This window comes from Aedes albopictus, chromosome 2 (genome assembly GCF_035046485.1).
Source record: "Aedes albopictus strain Foshan chromosome 2, AalbF5, whole genome shotgun sequence".
Taxonomy (NCBI): Eukaryota; Metazoa; Arthropoda; class Insecta; order Diptera; family Culicidae; genus Aedes; species Aedes albopictus.
The window spans coordinates 3963276-3976893 of NC_085137.1; positions in this window are offsets into that span (position 1 = coordinate 3963276).

The following is a 13618-nucleotide window of genomic DNA, read 5'->3' on the forward strand; positions in this document are numbered from 1 at the left end:
TAATCGTCTTAGTTGTCTTAGTTAAAGTCCAAATCCCATTTTATTAATTTTTATCCATAATTTTATTCACCTCTTAATTCTATTATTTTTGGCCAAAAGTTGGAGAAGCCATTTTCATGTGATTTAAAACCATAAGAGCATACAAATCTGAAAAACTTTCGAAATTTAAGTCGCACCAAAACAATCATAAAAATATGTCTCGCAGTTATAATATTTTATTTCTTCTTTATTTTTTTTTTGCAATTGAAGAATGACTGAAAATTCTAAAAACTATGTATGTTTATTTTTGAATGTAATTATTTTATGATAGTCGTAGTTTGGTGTATTTTTATTTGTTCTTCATATTTGTGGGCAACTATTTTAGGAGACATGTATGAAATTGTTTCGACAAATATTTTCATTTTTCCAATTTTAAGTCTGAAATCTCTAATCATGTAAAAAGTGTTGATGTCATCAAAGCTTCCGATAAATCACATTATTGGAATGATTATGTTGTTTATCTTCAACTCCTTTCTGCATGACTTAATAATTTCAATTAAAAATGATTGATTTAGAAAAAAATAGAGGAATTAACATTTTATTCTAGTAAATTCCTGTAGAATTTCTGAATAACCTAAAGGATATATTCTAATGTAATACAAAATTATAGCTTAACACTTCACAAACTACATTTTAAACTTGTTGAGAATTTGAATAAAAGCACGAAAAACCAATTGAACTGTGAATTTCAGTAAGCTCTTAGGAAATATTTCTGATACTTCAAATCATTAATATTGGACTCGAAATTTTAACTGGACGAATCTTTACTTGTTAATCAAAAAATATCTGTTTCATTGAAAAGAGTAATGAAAATATTTCGACACATTATCTTAATAAGTCAAACTTAACTGTTTTTTTTCTGTTAACACTAAGATGCTCGTTTTCCGAAAAATACGGGACATTTCGACCTTTTTCCTCAATACGACGGGACAACCACAAATGGTCATAAAAACGGTACTGTCCCGTTGAATACGGGACGTATGGTCAGCCTAGGCTCACATCCACCACCTGCAGGACCAGCAGATACCGGCGACCCTTTCGACGGCAAGGCACCTTCACTTGGCCCAAAACGTTTATTGGGCTCCCTCCGAAGCTTTGAAGACGAAGAGTTGTTGGTAACAGTTCAACCTTTTCGCATCCGCAAAGCTTTTTCAGCCAATCATGACCGATCAAGCTTGTGTTCGCTCCGGTATCCAACTCGCAGTCGACCTTACTCCATTTTTCACTGAACTGCATATCTAATTCCGCCAGCACGCTACCTCCTTTACTGGAATTGTCGTAAATTTTCCCAATTTCGTATTCGTCCTCGCTGTCCTCCGATCCGGCTTCGTGTGATGTTGAGCCTTCTTCATCCGAGTCACTGCTCTCATCTCTGATCTCCTTTACCTTCCTGTTCCGACGACTGTGGTGCTTGCTAGCCTTACAAACACGTTCAAAATGGTTTTTTCCTTTGCAACGGTGGCAACGCTTTCCAAACGCTGGACACGTACCCTTTTTGAAGTCGTGAGAATCCCCGCAGAACTTGCAGCGTTGAACTTGTTGCCGGGAACGGGGTTTCGACTTCTCAATTTTGTTCACCTCCATCTCTGAAGTTCCAGCCGCAAGATCCTGTGAGCGCATAGCCGTGATTTCTTCTGCCCGACACATGTCCACTGCTTTTGTTAACGTGACGTCCTCAATGGCCAGCAGCTTGCTCCTCATATGAGGCCATTTGTTAGACGTGACCACTTTGTAGGTAATAAGGGGGCATCCATAAAGTACGTCACGCTCAATGGGGGGGGGGGGGGTTCAGAAAGTGTGACAAGCAATGAATTAGGTATACGAAAATCCCGTACGAAGGGGGGAGGGGGGGTCTAAAATTCCCAAATTTTGCGTGACGTACTAAATGGATGCCCCCTAAGTTCCGTTTCCAACTGACCAAGATTAGCACACTTTGCTAAAGTTTTGAGCCTAGAAGCATATTCATCGATAGACTCTCGGGGATTCTGTACGGCGGAGAAGAAATCCAGTCGGTCGATCACGATATTGCGCTTCACCACTACCTTAGCCCGGATAGCATCCAATGCCGCATCCGGATCCGCTTTATCTGCCGTCGTCAACTCGAAATTATAGTACTTCTTGCGTGCTGGTTCCCCTATCACCGACAGCAGGAAGCTTACTTTTTGAGGATTTTCCTCCGGGGGCCACCGATCCATTCCGATGGCCTTCGCGTAGTCCCTCCAATTTCTCTCGAAGAACTCGAAATTCTCTCGCATATCGCCCTCCACGATCAATGGTGAAGGTTGCGGCACATGCACATTGGATACACTTGCACGAACTTCTCCGTGCATCTGTGCCGACGATTGGTTTGCTTGCTGCTGGGATATTTGCATTCCTTCCAGTAGCTTCGAAAACAAGTTTGTTTGGTACTCCATAAACTGCTTAAACTGTGTCGGATCCATTTCGATGAGGTCTCCGAATTTTCACACTACCGATCGAAAACAAAATGGCCGCCGGCGATACGCGACTGTACCGACGATACTGTACCGAACGACTTAGAAATTCCGTGTTTTTACAAAGTTTTTTTCGCGACTTTCGACTTCCGCGGCCGAAAACAACTTACTCACTTTACTTTAAATACACACGCGAACTTCTGACACCATGTTTTGTGATAAATAAAACATGAAATTATCGATTAACTAGCTGTCCCGGCAAACTTTGTCTTGCCGTCTTGTGGTGGTTTGACAACTGTTGAGCTCAAAATAGCATCGCACTCTAGATTGGTTTCATTTCGATCGTGTTGATTTCCTTCCCAGCTTATAAAAAATCAGTACTTTATCAATTTTCTTACATTTTTCAGTTCATTTTTGTAACTTTTTATACATATAAACACAGCCACCATGAATACGAATCGAAACGTGCAAGGGTCATGCTGATCGGTTCGGCCGTTCGTGAGTTTTGTTGCCTCAAAGGGACTACAAACTCATTTTTATATATATAGACATGAGATTTATTACGAAGCGATCTGAACTCTACTGCCTGCTTCTCGACACTGAAGCCAGGTAAGAAAAAGCATAAAAGAGAATAGAGAAACCGAGGGGTGCTCAAATATAATTCAATACAACACTCACTTTAAAACATTTAAAACGTTTATTGCGAACAAAAAAATATTTTCATAAATTTGTTGAGTGATAAACATTGCATCTGAACACCCCCCGACTTCCGCGCCAAAAAGCTGGCGGCTTGGCTGCTGGAAACAGCTGACTAAGACGACCGGTTAGCTGTCCTTGTTCCACCAATTGAATGTTTTTGAAAACGCGTTTGCGCGCGAAATTTTTCTCGCTCATTTCTGCTGTCAAATCCGTCACCGACTGTTTCACCGACCGTTTGAAACGCCGACTGTTTCGAACGGTCGTGAACAGTTTGGAACTGGACGGTCAATAATGCAGCAATGTGCGTACGAAAAACATCGCATTGCAACAAAAGTGCATGCGTAAAACATCGCATCGCGGAACGGGAATCGAACCCGCCGTCTCCGGATTGGCAATCCATAGCCTTAACCACTAAGCTAACTGGAGACCCCGATATTAGACAACAATATTTAGAAAGAGCGTAAAAGAACTTAAATTTGTTTAAATTAGTTTCCCGTACACGGAGAGACGAAACTACCCAAAAGTGGGTTCTTTCCACCCAACTTCGGGGTTGCGTGCGTCAAGCCAATTTTGAGTTGATGGAATCGATGTTTTTGTTGGGTTGTTCCCGCTCAAAGTATCTAAATACCAAGGTAAGAGATTCCCGCTAATATTCACGGATTAGTGAGAAAAGGAAAAAAGCAAAAAATAGTTATGAAGTTTGCGCTGATTTGTATGGGCGCATCACTATTTAGCAAACTTTCCTAAGAAGTTAAGCACTCCCATCTTAGAAGCAATTATTTAATTGCATCTCACTGGATTACATGTGACCTCCATGCAATAAAACAGGAAATATCGCCATTTGAAAATCGGTAACAATTTTTTTTAATTGGGTTTTTAAATGATGAAAAATTTATTGATTTTTTGATTTTATACGAAAGAGCACCTTTTTCTGAGCCACTATGATTTTTTTCAGATTTTTAGAACCTTATTTTGGTACCTAAAATCAATATCATAGAGATTTTTTGAAATCACCTTTTGACAGCTGGCCAACTGTTTGACAGTTCCACGCAGTACAAACTGCGACGAGGGGTGATTCGACAAATTGCTCCCATACAAACTTCAAATTGATTTTTAAATAGGTTCCCGAGGTCCAAAATTCATGAAAATTTGGATTTCAGCTCAGTTTGACATGCAGATTCAGAATATCGAATTATCTCAACATCGTTGAAGAAGCCAATTGGTTTTTAACATATTTTTCCAGCATTTAGAAACTTAAATAAAACTTCACAAACTTTGCTGAAATAATGACATTTTAGTGTAAAAACACCAACTTTTCATAACTAACGCAGATGTGTTGGTGAGGCTGTAACGAACGCGAATCAATCAATTTGCATTTCAAACTCAAGTTGTCATTTTCCTTAAGTTATACAGCGCACCGCATGGCATATTGTTAGTTGCAATATGCGCATAGTTGATAATTCTCTGCTACCCAAGACAATTACGTCATAAACTAATCTTCTACGAAGGACCAAGAAAGAGACCCATAAATTGTAATGAAAATAGTGACGCACCGATAGTGGCGGCGATAACAAAGTAGAGATAATAAGAAAGGGACCCAAAAGATAATGAGTCAAATCAGGTAGAATGTATTGTACATTCATTCATATATATAAGGCTTAGCATTAGTAATAAAGTTAGTTCTAGACCACAGTTCTACAGTGTATGTTTTCTACATCCGAAAACCGTAAAGCTCCGGTGTCACATTTTGGTGAACTACCAGAGAGGAAAGTACTCGCGACGTTGTGTTGAAATTGTGCAGTGATACCGGCGCGCGGAGATCAACTAGAATAAGTGGAAAGGACTCCGACAATATAAAAAGTTGTCGTAATAAATAGCTACAGTGATTGATTTTGTAACGTGGTTTACTGTCGCCAGGAGTGCAGTCTGAGTGTTGTGCATTGTCACAAAATTTAACTGTTACAAATCTTGAGCCAATAGTGGCAAACATTCGAAAGTTGTGAATAGATATTCACGAATCGTGTCTAAAATACCTTGTGTGTTGAATATTAAAACCCAGAGTGGTAATTCAAGTGAAACTAGGACATTGGACATTTTTTGAAAATAGTGAAACTGCAGTGTGTGAATTAACAAAAAGGTTTGGAAATACCTTTAGAAGCTGTCATCAGAAGTGAACGCGCAGATCCGGCAAAAGGAAACAGAGAAGCAAAGTAGCAGCAAACAACCAGGTGAGAGTAAAGTGAACATTTGCGATGGCAAAATCAAAAGCTATGTTCCAATTCGTGGAAAATAAGAACGGAAACTGCCGTTTATGCAAGGAAGCTGACACCAAGGATAATATGGTGTCTTGTGACGATTGTGATAGGTGGTTCCACCTTAGTTGTGTGCACCTTAAGCATACGCCGTCACAAGAAGAGCGATTCCTTTGCGCCAAATGCGAATATCTGGAAATCGAACGAGCGACATTATTGGACGTAAAAGTGAAGTTTGATTTAGCGAACCAGCTAAATGAATCGCTGAAAATTCAACAAGATGTGGCAAACAGACGTCAGTCTGAAGGTTCTTTAAATGCGACGAGGCAAGCATTAATCAAGCTTCCAAAATTTAGTGGAGAGGCTCGTGAATGGCCGAAATTCAAAAGCATTTTTAAGGACACATCTGCCGAAGGTAGATTTACCAATCTCGAAAATTTATCAAGATTGGAAGAAGCTCTGTATGGCCAAGCTGCCAAGAGCGTGTCAAATTTGATGATAGGGGCTGCTAATGTTCCTAGAATAATGCAACGGCTTGAAGAAATTTATGGGAGACCGGAGGCTATTTATCAGCAATTATTGAACGAGCTGATAAAAACATTGAATCAACCCAAACTCCATACTATCGATATTGCTAACGCATTGGACGATTTGGTTGTGACAATGGAAACATTGGCCAAGCCAGAATTCCTTCATGATTATCGGTTAATTACTGACATAGTATCAAAGCTACCATTTAGTATGCAGATAACATGGACAGAAGCGCTTCAAAGAAATGTCAGTCAGCCAACTCTCCATGATTTGAATAAGTGGCTGCAAACTCACGCAACGACATTACGGAGATTAGCACCACCTACAAGAAAGGAACAAAAGCCCAGAATCAATATTCATAACAATCCTTCAAAAATGCAGTGCAACATTTGTAAGCATGAGCATCAAACGTTCAAGTGCAACATATTGAAAAACCTCAATGTTGAGCAAAGGCAACAACGAATTCAACAATTGAAACTGTGTTTTTCTTGCCTGAACAAAGGACACGGTAGTAAGTTTTGCAGAAGCAAGCGAGAATGCAAAATAGACGGTTGCAAAGGAATGCACAATCGTTTATTGCATAAAGCAGCCGTCGAGAAACCCAAGGAAAATCAAAATCTGGAGAAGGACAAAACTAACAATAATCATCATGGAAGTCGAAAATCAACGGTATATTATCAAATAGTACCAGTAACGTTGCAGAATGGAAACCTCTCTTTGGAAACATTCGCTTTCCTTGATCCCGGCTCGTCATTAAGCCTTTTGGATCAATCGGTAGCGGATAAACTTGGGCTCCATGGACGGTCAGAACCACTGGAATTAACCTGGACGCAGAACGTTTCAAAGGAATCACCTAGCCGAAGAGTACAGCTGTGGATACGCGGACATGGAGGAAAAACTTATTCAATGAAGGATGTCAGGACCATCGAGGACATTGAACTTCCAACGCAAACATTGGATATTAAACACATGAAGAAGGAGTTCACTTATTTAGCTGATGTTCCAGTTCAGGGATACGTCAACGCCAAGCCCACGATTTTAATTGGTATGGAGCACGCTCATTTGTTGTTGACGACCGACAGAAGGATAAGTGACGAGAACTCGCCGATGGCAGCGCGTACCAAACTAGGATGGTTGATTTTCGGTAAGGTATATAGAGGTGAGCCTTCATATTCTTTTTGCATTAGAGAGCATGAAAGTACAGATTTAAGAGCAATTTTTGAAAATTATTGTTCTACTGAAAACTTTGGAGTCAACGTCGTTAATAAATTACCAAAATCAGCAGAAGTAGAAAGAGCTGAATCAATTATTAAAAATACAATTAAATATGAAAACGGACATTACTCAATAGGATTATTGTGGAAAACTGAAAGCATGAGTTTCCCTCCAAGTTTTAATAATGCTTTCAAACGTTTGGAAATATTGGAGAAGACATTAGCTAGGAAACCAGAGCTAAGAAAATGGGCAATTGAGTCATTTGAAGGATTTGTTAAAAAGGGTTATGCCCGTAAGCTTAGCCCACGTGAGCTACTACAGGAACATCCAAACACCTATTATTTGCCTCATTTTATTGTGACAAATAAAAACAAAGTCCCACCTAAATCAAGAATTGTTTTTGATGCAGCTGCAGCAGTAGAAGGAGTATCTTTTAACTCAGCACTGCTTTCCGGTCCTGACACAGTAAAATCTTTGTTCGGTGTTTTGCTAAGATTCAGAGAGTTCAAAATCGCTGTTACAGGGGATATACAAGAAATGTTTCAGCAAATAAAAATTGTTATGGAAGATCAGCCTGCACAAAGATACCTTTGGAGACAATGTGAGGCCGATAGGGATCCGAGCGTATATGTGATGGAATCAATGATTTTTGGATCAACGTGTTCTCCTGCTTGTGCTCAAGCAGTGAAAAATTATAATGCACAGCTTTTTAAGGATGATTTTCCAAAGGCTTCTGAGGCTTCTGAAAATAACTTTTATGTTGATGATTATTTGGATAGCTTTGATGAAATTAAAGAAGCATCTGAAGTTGTTCAGGGTGTTATAAATATTCAACAGTATGCTGGATTTCATCTAAGAAATTTTATTACAAATTCGCAACAGCTTGCCAACGTTATTCCTTCAGAAAGACTTCATGTTTCAGAAATAAAATGGTTCGAGAATAAAGAAATACCAACTGATAAAGTATTGGGTATCTATTGGAATACAACAACTGATTTGATCGAATTTCAATTAAAACTTGATCGATTGGAATTCACAAGGTTGATTACAAAGAGAGAAACTCTCTCGTTTGTAATGAGTATTTACGATCCCTTAGGGTTAATTTCGAACTTCACAATTCATGGTAGAATTCTTTTACAAAAATGGCATAAAGAATCTTCTGATTGGGATAGCCAGTTACCAGATAGTTTATCAAATTTTTGGAACTCTTGGATAGATATGCTTAAACTTGTCACCCATTTTAAGATTCCAAGATGTATGACCTTGAAAAATGCATTGTTTTATGAGTTGCATATGTTCGGAGATGCTTCGGAAAATGCTTTTGCTGCCGTTGTGTATCTGAGAAGTGTTACTGCAAATGGCACTGATGTGAATATAGTATCAGCAAAGGCAAGAGTTTCACCGAATAAAATGTTATCCATACCACGTTTAGAGTTGCAAGCAGCAATATTAGGGATAAGATTGTTGAATACCGTAAAGAAAGAATTAAGAATTTCGATTTCAAAATGCGTCATGTGGTCAGACAGTCAAACTGTCCTAGCCTGGATTAATAGTCAGCATAGGCGGTATAAGCAATTCGTAGCTCATCGAGTTGCTGAAATCTTAGAAACAACTTCAATGGATCAATGGAGATATATAAAATCATCATTAAACCCTGCTGATGAAGGTACAAAAATTAAAAAGGGAGCATCATTATGGCTCAATGGACCATCGTTTTTAAGAAAATCAGAAAGTTATTGGCCAAACTGGACAGTAAGTATGGAAACCGATGAAGAGCTGAGAAACTATGTAAACATTCATCAAAGAATACATCCTTACTCTTTTATTCAGGACGATTATTTTTCGGACTGGTGGCGTTTGGTTAAGCGAACTCTAATAATAAAAAAGTTTACCGATTGGATTAAAAATAAAACAGATTTTGATCGTAGCACTAATTATGATGATGTAAAATGGGTTGAAAACGCGATATTCAAAAAAGCTCAATGGGATTGTTTCGCAGAGGAAGTAACATTACTGAAAGAAGGTAAAGAAATTGAAAAATCCAGCAACTTACGAAAATTGAGTCCAATGCTTGATAATCATGGAGTACTCAGAGCAAGAGGAAGATTGGAACACGCAAGAAGCATACCCGAATCAGCAAGAAAGCCAATTATATTACCATATGAACATAATATTTCTTTTTTAATTGTAAAGACATATCATGAACGGTATTTGCATCAGAATGACAATGTCGTGATTGCAGCTATTCTTCAAAAGTTTTGGATTATTAAACAAAGGTCACTTTTGAAAAAGGTCAAGAAATATTGCCAAGAATGCATTATTGTTAACGCAAAACCAGTACCACCCATGATGGCACCCTTACCAGATTATCGGACCGAATCTTTCTTGTATCCATTTACGCATACTGGAGTGGATTACTTTGGTCCATTTGAAGTTGCAGTAAAACGATCAAGAGAAAAACGTTGGGGTGTGATTTTTACATGTATGTCTAGTAGAGCAGTTCACATCGAAATGGCTGAGAAATTAGATACAGATTCTTTTATTGTCTGTTTGCGTAATTTTCAAAACAGAAGAGGAAAAATTAAGCACCTTTACAGCGATAATGGCACCAACTTTGTTGGAGCTGACAATGAATTAAAAGAACTAATTGTGAATATTGATAAAAGAATGAGAAACGGTGATGCGGCAGCATTAGCCTTAAAATGGACATTCAATCCTCCCGCGGCATCCCATTTCGGCGGAGTATGGGAGAGGCTTATTAAAATCATAAAGTTATCGCTATATAAAATGCTGAAGCAGTATGGTAGTCGTTTACCACGACCAGCAATTTTAAGATCTGCTCTGATCCAAGTAGAATTTATTCTAAACTCTCGTCCATTAACACACATACCAGTAGAAGATATCGACGACGAAATAATGACACCATTTCATATTCTAATTGGTCGTGCTGGAGAATATGTACCACCTTATGATCCAACTGCAATTCACTTAGAAAAACATCATTGGAAAAAGGTTCAAAACTATGGGAAATATTTTTGGGATCGGTGGACGAAAGAGTACCTTCCATTATTGTTGAAACGAAATAAATGGACTAATCAAATTGAACCTATTAAAGTTGACGATATTGTTGTAATAACTGATGATAAGGCACCTCCTGGAACATGGCTGAAAGGTCGAGTAATCAGTGTTAGAATGGCTAAAGATGGACAAGTAAGATCTGCTGAAATTAAAACATCTAAAGGTATTTATGAAAGACCAGCCGTCAAAGTGGCAGTTTTAGATGTTCGGAAAATTCAAAAGCCAAAGCCATCTTTAGAAACAAATGATGATTTATTTCAACAAACTCAAAACTTTCAAGGAAGTCATGACACAATTCCACTTTCAGAACCGAAGAAACTAGATTCACCAGATTTAATCCCGAATCAAGATGATCATGAAGAAATGTGCAATCTACGTTCGAATAAAACCATAAGAACAAAAAATCCTAGTAACTTCATATCGTTTATGTTGCTTGTATACATGTTTACATTAATCTTTGGTTTCGAAACTAGAGGATTGATAGCATTTGATTGTGCCAACCCAGAGGTAAACATGACAAGTTACTCGCTTCTTGATGTAGCTTCTTGTATTCCTCAGAAAAGTAATTTGAGTTCAACAGAAATAACAATACAGGTTTTACAAAGGAATGTAAAAAGTTTAACTAAAGTTCTTCAATGTAAGGTAATAATTCGAAGGTCCATAAGACATTGTGGAGCATTTTCGCATACTTCAGATTATCAGTATGGATATTCTTACATCGTCAAAGAGTTCAATTCAGAAGAATGTACAAAGGTACACGCTTTAGGAATTGTATCGCTGACTCATGACAGACAAATTAATGAGCTGAAGTTAAATTCCACTACAAGGGGTGAAACGCTTATTGTAGGTAGCGTGACTGGAAATTCATGCAACGGAGGCACATATAGTACACCATTCTATACATGGACTGGGGCACTAGTTTATTATGAGTACGAGATTGCTCTATACGACTATATTGCAAATATTGACCTTGAAAATGATCAGATATATTTGAAAAATGGTTTAATGTGTTCGTATTCAATTGGAACATGTCTAGATTCCGAAGAAGGTTATTTGACCTGGAATGTAGACTTGAATCAGTCCTGTGAAACAACTGAATTTGAAGTAATTTATGAAGGACTTGTCAATAAAACTACAAGTTTAGAGGGTAATATAAAGCAAACTCATTCAGTGGTTTACAGCACTATTTCAGAAAAGCAAGTATTTTCGATCAAAACACGAGAAGATACTCGCATTTGTGGTTACAACGGATTTACTACTGATCATCCTAGAATTTTAATAATTGAAACAGAGAGTATTAGATCTCCATTTACACGAAAAGCAAACAGTGGAAAAAATTTGGATTTGTTTACTTATTTTAATTCCAAAATTACTCTTGTAGAAAGTTATATTGGTCAATCTTTAAATGATATTTACAATATGGTTATGGCTGAAATGTGTAAGTTAGATAAAGTTCTTTTAGAAACTAAGCTTACACTGGCTAGGCTTAACCCGAATGAATTCGTCAGCAGCATAATGAAGAGAAATGGTTACACAGCAGTAGTCGCTGGCGAAGTTTTGCACGTTTTGGAGTGTAAACCTGTTTACATTACACCAAGATTTACTGAGCAATGTTATCAAGAAATTCCCGTTTTTTACAATAATGTGTCAATGTTTTTAGCTCCAGTTACACGCGTTTTACAAACATTAGGAACAGAAATAGAGTGTACTCCTCTACTTCCTGCCAAATTCAAATTTGGGAGCAGATGGTACACCACAGATGGAAGATTACGAGAAACCACTGCGCCAAGTAAACTATCAACTGATATTGTTACCAGCTGGTCATACACGCCATTGCCAAACTTAATGGAGAGTGGGGTTTATGATTCCAACAGTTTGGTCAAAATGAGGAACATGATATATGAACAAGGCGAAAGACGTGTAGCATCTTCTGTAGTTTATAAAATTTTAGCTGGACAAAATCCTAATACTCAAGGCTTTAGATTTGATGCTTTATTATCTGAGAAAATAATTGATGGTGCAATACATAAGTACTGGAACAAAGTGTTGTCTTGGAGCACATGGTTGGGAAACACTACGTCAACATTCATCGGTATTTACCTATTCGCTCGAGGTTTAAAATTTATTGTTGATACAATCATACATAGTCAGATATTATATGACATCTATGGTTTCAGTTGGAAACTAATAGCATCATTCTGGGACTCATTAACTAATTTTTTGTCGCATAAAAACATTAGAAGGGAGACGGTAAACAAAATGGAAAATAATAGATGTTCAGAAGAGAATCAACAACCAAACAATGAAACAGAAGAAACAGAAATGAACCTGTATAGAGGAAATGTGTATCCAAAATTCAACACAAATGTCTAGTCCTAAGTAAAAAGACAATATTAATATCATTTCATATAATAAGTAATAAATCGCTTATCGACAATTATTATTGTAAATCTAGTAGATTTACGGGGTCCGGAATGTAACGAACGCGAATCAATCAATTTGCATTTCAAACTCAAGTTGTCATTTTCCTTAAGTTATACAGCGCACCGCATGGCATATTGTTAGTTGCAATATGCGCATAGTTGATAATTCTCTGCTACCCAAGACAATTACGTCATAAACTAATCTTCTACGAAGGACCAAGAAAGAGACCCATAAATTGTAATGAAAATAGTGACGCACCGATAGTGGCGGCGATAACAAAGTAGAGATAATAAGAAAGGGACCCAAAAGATAATGAGTCAAATCAGGTAGAATGTATTGTACATTCATTCATATATATAAGGCTTAGCATTAGTAATAAAGTTAGTTCTAGACCACAGTTCTACAGTGTATGTTTTCTACATCCGAAAACCGTAAAGCTCCGGTGTCACAGAGGCTCTTTGACATTTGCGGGAATCTCTTACCTTGGTATTTAGATACGTTGGTTCCCGCTTGCTTCCATGTGAAAAAAATACCTAATTTTAAGTTTTTTCAACTCAACCGAAATTTTGACTAGGTTGTACAGTAGACGTTCGATAACTGCAACATGTTTACGTTTCACTTACCGAATGAAATTCGATAACTGCAACAACTGACAGCCGTCAAAGAACTGTCAGTTGCTGCAGAATGCAGCGAAAGTGCATTCGGAAAACATCGCACTGCATCAAAAGTGCATGCGAAAAACATCGCATCGCTGTTGACATTTCATTTTGACGGATAGCGGTGCGATAACTGCAAAATTGTTGCACTTAGCGGACTTGCAGTTAAAAAGCATTGCAGTAAAAGCGTTTGCACCGATCGAACGTCTACTGTAAAGCGTTTGCACCGATCGAACGTCTACTGTATTCACTCAAATTTGAGTACTGTGCTAGAAACTCAGTTTTGGCTTGA